Here is an 11981-nt window from a genome sequence, read left to right on the forward strand (position 1 = left end):
GGCGCTGGGGGCCACTGGATTTTGACAAAGAGCTCTCCGTAAAGTTTCCCTTGGAAAATTGACTTGCAGGCTTGTGGCCACTCAAAACTGTCCTCCCCGTGATTAAAATAAAAGCAGAGAAGCACCTAATAGTGCTAACAGTAAAATAAAATTATAGGGGGAGGAAGTGATGTCACAGATCAATATGGCCACTTATCGGCTGGACAGGATGCCGGTGCACAGATCTCTCCAGGCATGAAGGCACTAGCGGTAGAGATCGGGAGGTATGGCCCTTATTTCTCCTGGGATAGAAAGTGAAGCTGCCCAGGGCAAACTGGAAAGCATCCTCCGATCCCCTTCAGGATGCCCCAGAAAACCTGAGATCCTGTGATGATTACCTGTCTGAGTCCTAGTCCCCGTGCAGGAATTAGCATCTTAAACCAGAAGATCAGAACAGCTTAGGTTACGTTAAGATGGCTGCCCAGGGAACTACATTTTCCAGGTACCCCCTACTTAGTCTCTGGCAGGCATCCATCAGGCAAGCCTGAAGACTGGGTGGAGTCTCTGGAGCATATCCAGGTGCATAGGAGAGGAGTCAGCGGGGCAGGCAGTCATGGAGGATCCTGAAGCAACCTTTACTAGGCTCAGCCACTAAGATAAGGGAACTGTTCTCAAGCTGTTAAAAAAGGAAACTGAATTGCACAACCTTGCTGAGGCCTGAAAACTCTTCGCTAGTTAAACTGATTTACTTTAGCTTATTTGATCTCCAAGACCTTTACACTGGGAAACTTGCATTATCATCTTTTTCGTCTCCCCATACTTTTCTGTTGCACTTCTGTTGCATCAGGGTTCTTGCTAAGCAGCTTCTTGAAATCAGGCGGCGAGCACAAGAGTCACAAGGATAAGGCTGTTATGACATCTTTATTATCTACTGGCTTAGCCTCTGACTGTGAATACAAAGCATAAGATGGTCAAAATGAACAGTTTATAAAAGGCAGCCTGTTTTTGAAAACAGTCAAATGTGATTAAACTATTCATGAGCTTTGCGTCCTTATGGAAAGGAAGAATTAGCGTTGCCAGGAAGCTCCGTGCCCTAAAGGAAAGGCTAAATCCATCTTTGTGACATCTGTGAACTTGTAGCCCTGCCTGCATTAGAAAACGGGGAACCACAAGTCTCTAGAAGCAATGAGGATAGACCAGGACCTGCTTAGTCTGTGAAGTGGAGCTTGTTGGCAACTGTCAAGGAAATGCAAGTAAAGAATTAAGAGACACGGTGGCGTTGCGGTAGTGGCCCATCAGCAGCTGTGGTGAGGGAGTCGTGCTCATCCCAGCGCAACAGAACGGTGTTAAGTGGAGAGCCACAGGGATCGGTTCTGGGACAGATTCTGTTCAATATCTTTGTGAGCGACCTGGCAGAAGGGACAGAAGGTAAACTTTGTCTATTTGTGGATGACACTAAGATCTGCAACAGAGCGGACATGTCTGAAGGGGCAGAGAGAATGAACAGTGATTTAAGGAAGCTTGAAGAGTGGTCAAAGATTTGGCAGCTGGGATTCAATGCCAAGAGGTGCGGAGTCCTGCATCTGGGGTGCGGCAATCCAAAAGAGCTTTATGTGACGGATGGTGAAAGACTGGGAGAGGGACCTTGGTTTGTTAATGTCTGATGATCTGAAGGTGGCAAGGCAATATGACAAGGTGATAGCTAAAGCCAAAAGGATGCAGGGCTGCAGAGAGAGAAGAATAACCAGTAAAAAAAAACCCCAAAAAACAGGTGATATTGCCCTTGTTGAGGCCTCACCTGGAGTGCTGCATTCAATACTGGTGCCGAATCTCAAGAAGGATAAAGACAAGATAGAGGCAGTCCAAAGAAGAGCAACCAAGATGGTAAGGGGTCAGCATTGGAAGACCTATGAGGAGAGGTTGAAGGATCTGAATCTGTACAGCCTGGAGGAGAGGAGGTGCAGGGAAAATATGATACAGACCTTCAGATATCTGAAAGGTTTTAATGATGCACAATCTTCAAACCTTTTCCGTTGAAAAGAAATCAATAGAACTGGGGTTCACGAAATGAAACTCCAGGGAGAATGACTCAGAACCAATGTCAGGAAGTATTTCTTCACGGAGAGGGTGGTGAATACCTGGAATGCCCTTCTGGAAGAGGTGGTGAAGACAAAATCAGTGAAGGAATTCAAAGGGGCATGGGATAAACACTGTGGATCCCTAAAGGCTCGAGGATGGGAATAAAGAAAAGAGTGCATGGGGGTTACTGGGGGTAACTTGCTGGTGTGGCAGTTCCTACTCTTAAATAAGCTTTGATACCGTTAATGTAACTCCATCATTGCTCCATGCTTCAACTGCTGTGAGAAAAGGGGAATTGGATTCACATAGCAACCAATAAAAGCCCCGACTTCTATGGTTTGGGAACAGATAAATATGGGGGTAACTTGCTGATGCGGCGCTTACTACCCTTAATCACTATCAGGTCGATCCAGTAAAGTGTGCTCCGTCGGAGCGCACTGTCAGCCTGCTCTGGACGCGTGTTTTCCCTTACCCCTTATTCAGTAAGGGGAGGAAAACACGCGGCCCACCCGCGGCACCTAATAGGGCCCTCAACATGCAAATGCATGTTGAGGGCCCTATTAGGTATTCCCGAGCGATCCAGTAAGTAAAATGTGCAGCCAAGCCGCACATTTTACTCTAAGAAATTAGCGCCGCCCAAAGGTCGGCGCTAATTTCTTCCGGCGCCAGGAAAGTGCACAGAAAAGCAGTAAAAACTGCTTTTCTGTGCACCCTCCGACTTAATATCATAGCGATATTAAGTCGGAGGTCCCCAAAAGTAAAAAAAAGTAAAAAAAAAAAAAAAAAAAAAATTTTTGAATTCAGCCCGCGGCTGTCGGGCCGAAAACCGGACGCTCAATTTTGCCGGCGTCCGGTTTCCGAGCCCGTGGCTGTCAGCGGGCTTGAGAACCGACGCCGGCAAAATTGAGCGTCGGCTGTCAAACCCGCTGACAGCCGCCGCTCCAGGCCAAAAGGAGGCGCTAGGGACGCGCTAGTGTCCCTAGCGCCTCCTTTTCCTCGTTTGCACCGCGTCGCCTCATTTAAATACTGGATCGCTCGCACCGGCGAGGGGCCGGTGCGCGCGCCGGGAGAGCGGGCGTTCGTCCGCTCTCCCACGGACTTTACTGGATCGGGCTGTAAGCCTGATAATTTTGACGCAACCCCAACATTGCTCTCTGTTTTCATGGCAACAGTTAAGGGATTCAAACAGCGTCCTAAAGCTTATGCAGCAGATACTGACATAAGCTTGCTGGGCAGACTGGGTGGATCATTTTGTCCTTTTCTGCCATCATTTCTATGTTTCTATGATGCAACTCAAACACTTCTCTCTGCTTCAATGGCAAAGCATAATGGGGAATTGGATTCAAACAGCAACCAATGAGGGACCTGACTTTTACAGTCTGGAAAACTGATGAGCATGGGGGTATGGGGGTAACCTACACGGCTCAGCAGATACTACCAAAGCTTTTTCTGCTGTCATTTCTATGTTTCTATGTTAAGTTCACCATACAGGGGGAGGTTTTGACTTCCCTTCCTGCCTGACTGGAGCCCAGAAAGTCCTGCTCCAGAGGATCCCTCCCATCAAGGATTCAAATAAATGCACAAAGGACTACATAAGAACAAAGAAGGTTTGAGTCATCTAACAATGAGTAAAGGCAAAGCCTCCCATTCAAAAGGACATTCATCTGGTGACTCTTCAGACCCCGGGGAGAGAGAAGGTTTTATCTGTCTGCGCACAGACAGTAACTTTAAATCTTCGCCAGGTGCAAAGGGTGGTTCTGTCCATACAAAGGACTCCCTAATCACCTGGGGACCCTTTACCAGAGTAGAAAACTAATTTTATACGGAAGTGGGCTGTGAGTTATGCGGCACCAGTATTATGGGACCCACTGCCTAAGGTCCTTTGTTTAGAAAAAGATTTACTTCAATTTAGGAAAGGAGTGAAAACATTTTTGTTCCCAAAGATATTTACTTAGGAATTTTAATGTATATCTTTAATGTAAGTGGTATATTGTTTACGTAGGTTTTGCTGTTATCTTCACCGAAAGATGTATAGGAGGTAGTGGGCTATAAGAATTTTAAGTAAATGAATAAATAAATCGATATCTTTCCACGCCCTGGAGGACAGGATTCCTCGGTCTGGTGCTAGGCATTCCTGCACAGATCGAGGAAGAACTTGTAACCAGACATTGCACTGTGCTGCTGAGGATCACGAGTTGTCAACAGTAAAGAATTATTTTTGGACACTAAGACAGTGACTCCAATCTTTATTTGGCATCCCAGCACACACCGCTATCTAAATTACCGCAGTACCAAAGGAAGTCAGGAAGAGAGAATTAGCCACCATACACACGGGGAACAGAAGACTCCTTTCATCCCTTAATCTATCGAACCTACATCCTGGGAAGGAAGGGAAGAGGCACAGCTCGCCTGGGCTCCTGCCCCGAAGAGCACAAAGAGGTTTATGGCCTCACCCATGCTAGGAGTGCACATCGGGATGGGGTTACACAAGTGCTGCTAATTTCTAAAATAGAGTGATGTCATATTTCTTGAGCTCATAGATTAGAATGCAGTGTGATGTGGTATCTCAATGATAAGAGCGAGGAAGGAAGAATTAAACAATTCTGATGACGTGATTCGGGAGGTGATATGCTTTCTGAAGGACTTCTTCCAGTGTACAGTGCTCGGTCGCTGTGTAAAGACCTTTTGGGAGGAAGCAAGGTCTTCCATGAGAAATACAGGGTATGGGTAAAAAAGATTGAGTAGCAGATTCCTCTTACGGATCTTCTGAAGGCAACTCCTGCCTATTCTAGGGTAATTAGTCTGTTCTGTGATGATTCAACTGCAGAAATTGCAGAAGGTTTGGAGTGTGTTGACTGCTGATATTAAGATGTTTTTGTATATGTAAGGTAGCTAAAAATCCCTCATTAGGAAGCATGTGTCTCCACAGAGATATGCTGCAGGGATACTGGAAGAGCTGCCCTTTGGGGAGGGCCTGAAGGCGGTTTGGTGGATCCCAGTGGTTTGTTTCCTTCTGGCTCTTTCTGGTGTGGGATCGGGGTTTCAAGATGGAAATTCCATGGATAAACAGAAGAGTGAAGAGGATTTCTTTCCTGTAGAGGGAGTTCTGCCATGTGAATCCAGAGGACTGAGGAGAAAGGGAGATTCACAAGAATAATTCAGATACCAACATAGGAAATTCCTGGGAGTAACCTGAAAGGGGTCAGAGGAGTCAAGGAAGCCCCTACATGTCTGGGAACTACGTGACTTGTTGGATGTTACTTTGGAGGTTGCCCCAAAAAAGTGAATTTTTTGTCTGTCAGTTGCGTACTATTCATCAGTTGCTTCAGTAAACAGTTTAATTTTGGAATAACATAATTCTGGTACGAACAATGGACTTTGGTGTCTTGGTCCTAACCCTGTAGCTATTTCTTCACCCACTGAAGAAGACCCAGGGGCTGCAGCAGCCAAATGTGCCTCAACATTGTAAAAGGGGAGGATAAAGGGGTTACATATAGATAAACTATGTTGTACAGTATGGTGTTAGTATCCTCCGAGAAAAGTTAATATTGTTCTGATTCTATATAAAATATTCTTCTGAATTCAATAAAAATATATAAACACAAAAATGTACGCGAACCTCTCCACTCATTGACCCAGGATGGTGGAGAAGGGAAGGCAACAAAAGCTGACTTGGATGAGGGACAACCCCCTGCAAGCACTCGAGCTCCAATGAGTGGCTGCTGGGATGTATCCTTAGCAGTATGGACAGGAATAGATGGGCCACATGATCTTTATCTGCGCTGGTCCACTATGTTCTTTTACTATATTTGTGTTTCTTCGGTTTGAGCTTCTTTGTTGAACCTACTCAATGTCCCCTGAGCAATTCTCTTTCCACTTCTTTCAGACATTGATGCAGAGTTCTCCCTTCAGTCCGATCTTCCGGTACCTACAGCTGCTGAATCTGGAGAAGGATTTGCTTCCTGCAGTAGTTAAATGTCAATTAGGTTGTCTTTGTTGTATGGGGGTAGGCTAGATTTAGAGGTCAGTAGTGGTTCTAACTGTTCCCTCATTAGCCCATCAACCTGAAAATCAGAAGAAAAGCACCATGAATGAGCCAGCATGTAGAGTAGCCACCTCCATATGGGAGGTAAATGTTTTCTTAATGTCTAATAAGACACGTATCACATACTTGCAGTCTATGTGCGTATTTCCTCACAGTATCTGTTTTAGTTTTTAGCATCTTTCTCTCAACAGTATCTGTTTATTTATCACTCTCACTATAAGACAAATATCTATCCACATTACCTCTTTTGTGTACAGAATCTATTCTGGGAGCCTGAAGAAGTGAAGGGGTTGATACATTTTAATATGCGAAATGGACAGAAAAATTGCGGTCTCTGAATGCTGAAGGCTAAACCTTCAGGAGAGAAAGAATCAACAAATGATCTTGCGTCTGTTCTACAATATCTGTCTGGCTATTGCATGTTCCTTTCCCTGTCACCTGTTGAGATGGTTTCTTGCTGCACAGATGGTAGTAGCCATAGGCCAGGAAGTACAGCGTGATGCCCAGCTCCAAGACCAGGAGAACCAGAAATGCGATCTCGGTGCCCACAGTCACAACCTACAAATGCCAGAACACGATCGGCACACATTTTATGCTTTATAATACCGACTCTCCTGCTATCCCAGTTAACTCCCCCTTTCCACCATTCACTGTGTGGCCCTGAGAAAGTCAGTTAACCTCCTGTTCAAGTTTAAAGTACTAGCTCTTTCAGTGTCCTATAAAACAGATATGTGAGTAACAAACATTCATATTATCCCCATCATTATGAGAGTAGACCATCAATCAGCACAACACGTCAAAGCACACTCACTCTTGTTATCGCCATCAACTCATGAACACCATTTTCACCCTTATTATCAAGATTATTATCCTCCTTTGAAATCTGCATCTTAACTATGAACATGAACTTTTTTTGTTCACAAGAACATTATTATTACCGTAATTATTTTTCCATTTTTGAATAACAGCTACCACCATGCTATTAGGACTGGAGGAGTAGCCTCGTGGTTAGAGCAGCAGATGGTGAACGAGGAAAGCCAGCGTTCAGATCTCACTGCCATTACTTGTGATCTTGGGCAATCCACTTCACTCTCCATTGCCTCATTTACCAAGCATTTCTCTCATAGACACAGCGAGAGAGAAAAGCCTTAGTAAATCAGGTCCTTAGATTATGAGACCTAAGGGGACAGGGAAAGGACTGACCTCACCTGAATGTAACTCACCCTCAGCTACCAATGAAAAGGCCTAAGCTAAATCCAAATAAATACATAAGAATAAACAACGATGACCCTCTCAATCATTCATGTCATTAACAAAATTACAGAACTTACCACAAGGCTATTAATAATATGGTAACAACCTTTGCTTGAGTAATTTTCCACATAAGATCCATCTGAGGCACGATATTCACATGGGAACCATGAGTCAAAATTGCTTGAATACTTTCTCAAATCCTCTTCAGCAATAATGGCACCTGCAACTGCTACAGCGGCGCTGATCACGTTCATCACAGATGCAAACGAGAGCTGCAACAGGAGAAACAGACCAAAGCTGCCTGAAAAACCAGGTGTTTACACCAGTGGTTCCCAAGCCTGTCCTGGAGGACCCCCCAGCCTGTCGGGTTCTCAAGATATCTGCAATGAATATGCATGAGATAGATGTGCATGCACTGCCTCCCAGGCCTGGTGCAACCGGGGGTGCACACTGTGTAATTGGACACGGCGGCACACCCGGGGGGGGGGGGGGGGCAGCATGGGGAGAAAGGAGAGGCCCCATGCTACCTCCGGTGGACCCAATTCCAAGGCCCGTGCAGCCACCGGTGGAGCCCATCCCATCGGTGCAGAAGAATCAGAAAGCCCATGCAGCCACCGGTGGAGCCCATTCCACCGCTGGCAGAAGAAGCCCATCCTGCAGCTCCTCCTCAAGTGCTGGCCCTGCAGTAATTCAACACTCGCGGTGCTAGCACTTCCTGTATTCTCATCTCACGATGCATGATGATAGGTGCATGTATGTGAATGGGAGGCCCCCTGGGATGTGTGTGTATATGTAAGTGTATGTGTATGCACATGCAACAATGGGAACATTCCTGGGATAGGTAGGGTGTGTGTGTGTGTGAGATTGGGAGCCTGCACTGGATGTGTGTGTGTGTGTGTGCGTGTGTGAGATTGGGAGCCTGCACTGGATGTGTGTGTGTGTGTGTGTAAATGTGTGTGCATGCTGCATGGGAGCTTTCCTGGGATGGGCAGAGGTGTATGTGTGTGAGATTGGGAGCCTGCACTGAATAGGCAGGGTGTGTGTGTGTGTGTGTGTGTGTGTGTGTGAGAATGTGAGCCTGCACTGAATGTGTGTGTGTGTGTATATGTGTAAATGTGTGTGCATGCTGCATGGGAGCTTTCCTGGGATGGGCAGAGGTGTATGTGTGTGAGAATGGGAGCCTGCCTGGCATTTGGGTGGATGTGAATGGGAGCTTGCTTTGGGTGTGAAGGTGTGAATGGGAGTTTGTGTGGGTTGTATGTGTGAAAAAGAATGTGAGCTGTGGGTTTGTCTGAGAGGGAGCATAAGTGTGTATGAGTGTGACGGGGTCACTATGCCAGTCAGGGGAGGTAGAATAAAGCTAGGAACAAAACCCCCCTGGAACCAAAGTCCTAGAAGGAGGGGGAGGAAAACCCAGGTGACACCAGAGTCAAGGATATACACTGGTGGCTTCCCCTGTAACCATGGAGATAAACACAGGTGTGGGAAGTTAAGGGTGGAACCTCCCGGGAGCCAATCAGCTGGCAGAGGAGGAGGCATTTGAAGAGTATAAAAGGGACTCCCTAACCCAGCAGTCTCTGTCTCCTGCTGGGGACTGAAGGAGAAGGACCATGCTACCTGCTGCTCTGCAAGACTGGAACGTTGGTGCTCCTGCTAAGATGGAGGACTGCTGTGACTTCTGGGAGATACAGGCTGTGTGACTGTCTGGATGTACAGACTTAAAAAGGATCTTGTTTGAGAGACTGCCAGCGGGTGGTTGTATCTAAGGGACAAGGAACAGATCCCGAGAGATACTGTGGGAGGTGGCAGTTAGGCCCATGGGGCCAGACTTTGAGATGAACTTCTGAAGGCAGCTGTTGGAAGTTGAGTCACTGGCTCAGTGGGGAGGGCTTCTGCCTTCTATCCAGGTGGGGAGGGTTCAAACCCTGCCTGAGGATTTGTAAAGATAAATAACCTTGAACTTCTATTTGAGTTTTTGATTGGTCAGAAAAGCTCGTTTGGGGCTTGGACCTTGGAACTGATGCAATTGTTGGTGTACGGACCCGTGTGACAATGAGCTTGGGTATGTGTGTACATATAAGAAACAGAGGAGAAGGTTTGTGCACCCCAATCCCACTAATCCATGACAATCTCAGTGACTGGAAATCAAAAGTTCCCAGGTATGGAGAGTGCTAATTCTTAAAATCCTTTTCAGTTTTATTTTTTGGGTATTTTTAATGTGTCAGCTGTTTTGAAATATTTTATTGGTGTCTGGGATATTTTAAAAAACTTGAATATGAGTTTTTTTAATTTGATCTTTTATTCATCAGCTTTTTTTGAAATAATAGTATGTTTTTAGTATTTATGTATTTTATGTCTGATGAATGATTATGGTTCTGTTTTTTCATTGTTATACTTCATAGAGAGCTTTCTTCTTGCGGTTTCCAGTTCAGTGTTCGTCTGCGCCTTTTGTATTTCTACTTTATGGTTGCTCTATTCTGATTTGGAGAGGGTCTGTTTATGTTCTGCATGGGTGACTGAGGTGAGGCATTTTCCCAATAGGAAGTGAATTAGTATATTTGGGCTCTCAGAGGGTCAAACCCACGCCCATTGCACATCACAATAGGCCTAATACCATGTGGGTTCCAAGAGTCTTTTTTTGCCGGGATTCCTGGTTGCACCACAGCGGTGCATGTAAATATAATGGAAGGGATATTTGTACCTCAGAATGTGGTACTGTGATATTGTTCATGTAAAATGTTGTTATAAATGCATAATTCTTAACTGTGTGCACGGAGCGGGCTGAGATGGGAGGTTGGTGGGCAGGGGGCATTGTGTAAGGCTATAAGGTTCTCGGGCACGTAACACCCGGGGGGGGGGGGGGCAGGGGGGGAGTGGATGGGATCAGTTCTCAGTTTGCATCACTGGAGGGAGTTGGGCTGTTTTTGAGTGGGCCCTGGACAGACCTTGAATGAACAAGGGGGGGCGTTGGTGACAGCAGAGTAATTGTTCACACAGGGCAGCAGAAAAGCTTGCACTAACCCTCTGCCTCCATTACATGCTAATTTACCTCATTAATATTCATTGCGGATATCCTGACAGGTCCTCCAGGATAGGTTTGGGAGCCACTGTGTTAGACTCCTCAGTGTAGGACAGGGACATTCCCAAACCTGTCCTCTGGACCCCACAGCCAATCGGGATATCCACAATGACTATGCATGAGGTTGATTTGCATGTGCTGTGTTTCCAGTGTATCTCATGCATAGGGGTGGATTGTAAAAAGAGTGCACGCGGCGTATATGTGCGCAAGCTACCCGGTGCACACGCATGTACACCCGATTTTATAACTTGTGCGCACAGGCACACGCAAGGGGGTGCACAATTGTGCGCCTTGCGCACGCTGAGCCGCGCTGCCTTCCCCCATTCCCCCTAACCTGCCCTTCCCACCCCTTCCCCTAACCTTTCCCCCTCTAGCCCTACTCTAACCCCCCCAAAACTTTTATCTTACCTTTTGCACCTGCCTCTGGGCAGGCACAAGCTGCGCACGCTGGCAGCCTGCCGGCACGCGATCCTCCGACACAAAGGCAATGGCCACTGTGTCGGAGGCCTCTGGCCCCGCCTCCGGACCGCCCCTTTAGTAAAGCCCCGGGACTTGCACGCATCCCAGGGCTTTACGCGCGTCACCAGGCCTTTTTAAAATAGGCCCGGCACGCATAGGGCTTTTAAAATCCGGCCCACAGTGAAGAATTTGGAAGCAATGAACATTCTTTTCTCTTCTATTTTTGGTGTAAAATGTTTTGCACATTTCTGGTAGCAAAGACAAAAACAGAGGACAGAGGGGGAGGGGGAGGGAGAATAACAGGGAAGAGAGATCATAGAAGAGTGAGGAGGGATGGAAAGACAAGAGGAGGGATGGAAAGACGAGAGAGATTGAGATAGGTAGGAGCAAGAAAGAGGCCTTCTTTACAGCTCACCCAGCCTGGAGTTTGTTGGTTTGCACTCTCAACAGAGACAGATCCAGAAATAATGAACTGCAAAAGAAAATAAAACATACAATAAAAAAAGATACGGTGCAAAAGTGATCTGAGGCAAGAGAGAAAGATAGGAAAAAAAAGAGTAGGACAAAGAGTAGTAGTAATGTCAACAATTTCATGTAAACTCTTGCACAGTGAGTCACATACAGGAGCAGGTGAAATAATGTTAACCAGAAATTCATATTCCCATGGATAAGCACAGCACCTAACATACAATACTGCTAGTGAAGCTATTGGTCACATCTGTTTCTAATTTATTCCTGCATTTATATGGCTCTGAACATAATGGGAGATTAGGAAAAACATAATCATTGTACCAGGAAATAAAGAAATGAGATTTTTATATTCCACTAAGTGAAGTGGTGAAGGCCTGGGTGAACTGCGGAGGTTTTAGCAAACTGATGATTCCAAGTACATGGGCAAGTGTGCATTCTCAGCAGCAGACTATGCACGTATGTTATAAAATACCTGCCTCTGCATTTATTTCTGGGTTATTATGCATAACGTTTTACAATTATGTCTACCAAATATACACATATTTGTATAAAAAGGGAAGGGAAACTGTGCGTCTTCCTGCATTAAATGTATGCACACTCGGGTAGATTTTATAA

Source organism: Rhinatrema bivittatum, chromosome 13, assembly GCF_901001135.1.
Source record: "Rhinatrema bivittatum chromosome 13, aRhiBiv1.1, whole genome shotgun sequence".
NCBI classification, from domain to species: Eukaryota; Metazoa; Chordata; class Amphibia; order Gymnophiona; family Rhinatrematidae; genus Rhinatrema; species Rhinatrema bivittatum.